Below are 4364 nucleotides of genomic sequence, written 5' to 3'. Positions count from 1 at the left end.
GTCACTGAGTGTGGAGACTTCCTCACTTATCAGGAAAGTCCCAAGCCTGATAATCTTTTTCACTGTACACTTGGTCAAAGAAAAATCCTATATCCTTGCCATGCCTGTTGGGAATCTGACTAGATTAAAAAAAAAAAAAAAAAACTGTAGTTTAATTGATGCTATACTGGCTAAGCCTAAAACTGTGCCATCTTTGAGTACATCGGCTATACTACTTTAGTAAAGGAGCAATTTACTCCTCAACTATCCATTCTGTCCTTGTTGTCATCACACCCAATGTCTTTTCCTCTGGTCAAACAGATACAGAGGGTAGATTACCAATTCCAGGGCATAATCATAACTTCAGCTGGAAATCATTTCCCTTCTTTTTGCAGGCACTTCCCAAATGCATGAGTCTCCCTGTGGTTTTTTCAGTGTCCTCCTCCCTTGGGTTGGGTGGGCTTCCCAGGTGACTCAGTGGCAAAGAATCCACCTGCCAATGCAGAAGCCATAGGAGATGCAGGTTCAATCCCTGGGTCAGGAAGATCGCCTGGAGAGGGAAATGTCAATCCACTCCAGTATTCTTGCCAGAATAATCCCTAGGACAGGGATTTGCCTGGGGTTGCAAAGAGTCAGACACAACCGAGCACAAGGCAGCACGCACCACTTGGGTCGGGTAGGGGATGGGCAAAGAAGATGCAGAAAGAAAGCATGGTAGAGAGAAGGAACTCACAACCCTGGTATTTCTTTTAGACTGTTTGGTGACAGGGTGATAGCTGGAGAAGCAATCTAACCCTTTTTTAGCAAGTTCGTGGGCCCACATCTGAAGATTTTTTCAGAACTGAAGGTGGAAAGTACAAGCACTTATCTTCCTCACTTTTAGCACTGTTGTCAGGCTTTGGGGTTTTCCCAGTGATCAGAGGCAGCAGGAAAAGTCTTATTAAAGGTTCGATGTATTTTAATCCAACAACAAGGGTGCAGAACTATGCTTGCAACCATAGGTCAATATGGAACTAAAATGAAATAGGGCTGACAGTCCAGCCCATAGTGGCCATTAAATCAGTGGCAGCCATTATAGCTCAACAACCCCAAATTTTAAACCTGTAGGGCCAATTCCAGAATTCATAAGATTTGGGGTTTTAAAATGGTAATTCTATGTAATACATAGCACCCCCAGGGTCTCTGGAGCAAAACCCTCTAATCAAGTACATTAATACTTCTGCAGTAAAACATATAAATAGTCACAGTAATGGGTTTACATAAAGACTTTAAATAACTTAATATCGATGCAGGTGATGATTTGCCACTAAATGAGTTCAGATCGCTATATGGTTTTGGCATCAAATGAGTTGTGAACAAATTGTCAGCTTTTAGAGTTCCTTAGATTTCAGTTTCTGATAAAAAGGTTGTGGACTTGAATTAATAATACTAAGTGTTTGTCCTGGGAACTAAAAACCAAGTCACTAGACTCACTGCCTACTCCCAACAATGCATCATTGAGCTGACCTTTTACAGAATAAACTGTGCTTCATTTGACCCATTCGTGTTTTACCTAGCTAGCAGTAAACAATGCCCTTTCTAAGTGCGTCAATTGTTCTACCTCTCTCTGGCAAAAGTACTTGGTGTGTAGCAGACAGGCCTCTTGGATGGCTATAACAGTACAGAAATTTATTAAATGGTGCCCTGCTGCTTAACAAGCACTAATACAACTCTGAAACATGCCTAATTATAACCATGGAGTGTCAGGCACAAGGCTGAGTTCGCTGGAAATTCTATCCACTTTAAAGAGCATAGAGTACACCCTTAGTTATTAGTCCTTTTAAAGTATTACATTCTGGCTACTGTTGCTTGATTATACACACCATGGACTTTGACCAAGCTCTTTCTACTATTGAATGGCTGATTTAAAAAAAAAAAAAGTTTAAATAAAGGTAGAATAAAAACTATAAATTTAATCTAGAGTCTTCAGATTTCTTATATTTATTGCTGAACTTGAGATATTTACTATCAATTAATTGACTTATTTAAAATAATACACTGTAGAAATCTTCATGTTAGGCTAAAAATATTTTTATTATAACTTATTAGAGCAATAAGAGGTATTTTTAGCACAATGTCAAAAATGCCCTAGAGCTTTAGAATTGAAAGCGTATGTACATAACTTCCACATGTTTGGCATGAAATGTAATTTTTAAGAAATACATGGGATGTGAAATACTTAATGCAGAATAGTATTTATTCCTGTAGGAAAGGGAATACCATCTTCAAAAGTTACATAGGTGCCTACACAGGTATTGATAAATAAAATTTTATTCTTTGGACTAGATTCAAGGTAAGTGGGTATTTATTATTATTTATATTTTTGAATGCCTGAAATATTTCTTGATAAATATACATGTACAGTTTGCATTAATTTTTCTGAGCTAGAGCAAAATAAGCACAAAATATGCTTCAGTGTCAAATATCTTGAGAATGATGAACTGTTTACTATTTAGCCAAACTTTTATGGATTTGCTCCTTGATGTTTCTTCATGCTCAGCATTCTTTGTAGGAATTAGTTGGCAGATAAAACGGAAGGCCTGCAAATAAACTGTCTGTGGAAAATGATTCCATTTTGAACATGAAGCTTGACACTTTATTCTTAGAGGGAGGTTGAAAGCCACTGTGATCACACTCCTGCCCCTTCAGTTGCCCCTGGCGTTTCCGCTCTAGCCTTACCTTTGTATGTTGCAGAAGTTGGTCATCTGTCTTGCTGTCTGCGTTTTTGGTTCTGTGCTTCCTTTCTCATAGAAACTATTGAAAATAAGGCATCCTTATTACACGAAAGAGGCCTTTCCCAGAATCCCAGTCTTTCTCCCATAAAAGTTTATATGCAAAAAAAGCCAGAGTCCACATTAGTCAGCCTTAACAAGATGTGGGAACCTAATCATGGTTCTGTTTGGTATGCAGAAAAATTTTCTTGGAAGCAAATGCTGAACAAACATATATGAAAGTGCTTATTTAGCACTATTTACACAAACTTTTTACATTTAACATTCTCATACTAAAATTGGGGGGGGCAGGAATTTGTGCTTCTGCCATCTTTCCAGCCCTCAGTCAGACGGGTGCAGAGATGCTTCTGGAAGTAACATCACGATGGCTGCCCAAGGAGAACCCCAAGTTCAGTTCAAACTTGTTTTGGCTGGTGATGGTCGTACTGGAAAAACTACATTCGTGAAGCATCATCTGACTGGTGAATTTGAGAAGAAGTATGTAGCTACCTTGGGTGTTGAGGTCCATCCTCTTGTGTTCCATACCAACAGAGGACCTATTAAGTTCAATGTATGGGATACAGCTGGTCAGGAGAAATTTGGTGGACTGAGAGATGGCTATCATATATAAGCTCAGTGTGCCATTATAATGTTTGACATAACATCAAGAGTTACTTACAAGAATGTGCCTAACTGGCATAGAGATCTGGTACGAGTATGTGAGAACATTCCAGTTGTGTTGTGTGGCAACAAAGTGGATATTAAGGACAGAAAGGTTAAGGCAAAGTCAATTGTCTTCCACTGAAAGGAGAATCTTCAGTACTATGACATTTCTGCCAAAAGTGACTACAGCTTTGAAAAGCCCTTCCTCTGGCTTGCTGGAAAACTGATTGGAGACCCTAACTTGGAGTTTGTCACCATGCCTGCTCTTGCCCCTCCAGAGGTGGTCGTGGACCCAGCCTTGGCAGCACAGTACGAGCACAATTTAGAGGTTGCTCAGACAACTGCTCTCCTGGATGAAGATGATGACCTTTGAGAAAGTGAAGCTGGGGCCTAGCGTCAGAAGTCTAGTTTTATAGGCAACTGTCCTGTGATGTCAGTGGTGCAGCGTGTTTGCCACCTTATTATATAGCTAAGCAGAACACGTGCTTAATCTTTGGATGCTGAAGGAGATGGATGGGCTTTGGAGTGAATGTCGCAGTTAAAAAAAAACAACCTTCATTTTTTGGAACCTGCATATTTAGGTGTTTTGGAACACAGTTTTTTCCTCCTTGAGTTTCAAATACAAGACTGCTATAGTCACATGACGATATTGAGAGGTAGAATCTTGTTTGTTACTGTCATTTCCATTCCTTTTTATTTAGAATCAGAATAAAGTTGTATTTCAAATACCTTAAAAAAATAAACAAAATTTGAGAGGAGTGGGAGGGAAGTTCAAGAGGGAGGGAATATGTATACTTAATGCTGATTCATATTGTTGTATGGCAGAAACCAATACAACATTGTAAGGCAACTATCTTCCAATTAAAAATCAATTAAAAAATAAAATTTTGGTTTCCTTTTAGATAATGTCCCAATAGCTATGTAACATTCTGTTATGAGTATAGTTCAGATAAGAAAAGTCTTTAATATCAT

At 38.8% G+C, this 4364-nt stretch overlaps 1 pseudogene; it reads left to right on the top strand.

Annotated features, from left to right (window-relative positions):
• The first annotated feature begins 3055 nt into the window (after nucleotides 1-3055).
• Nucleotides 3056-4002, top strand: LOC101104741 (GTP-binding nuclear protein Ran-like; annotated as a pseudogene).
• The last annotated feature ends 362 nt before the right edge of the window (nucleotides 4003-4364 follow it).

Source organism: Ovis aries, chromosome 4 (assembly GCF_016772045.2).
Source record: "Ovis aries strain OAR_USU_Benz2616 breed Rambouillet chromosome 4, ARS-UI_Ramb_v3.0, whole genome shotgun sequence".
In the NCBI taxonomy this organism is placed as follows: Eukaryota; Metazoa; Chordata; class Mammalia; order Artiodactyla; family Bovidae; genus Ovis; species Ovis aries.
The sequence above is the reverse complement of the archived record's forward strand: the minus strand, read 5'-3'. Positions and strand labels throughout refer to the sequence as shown.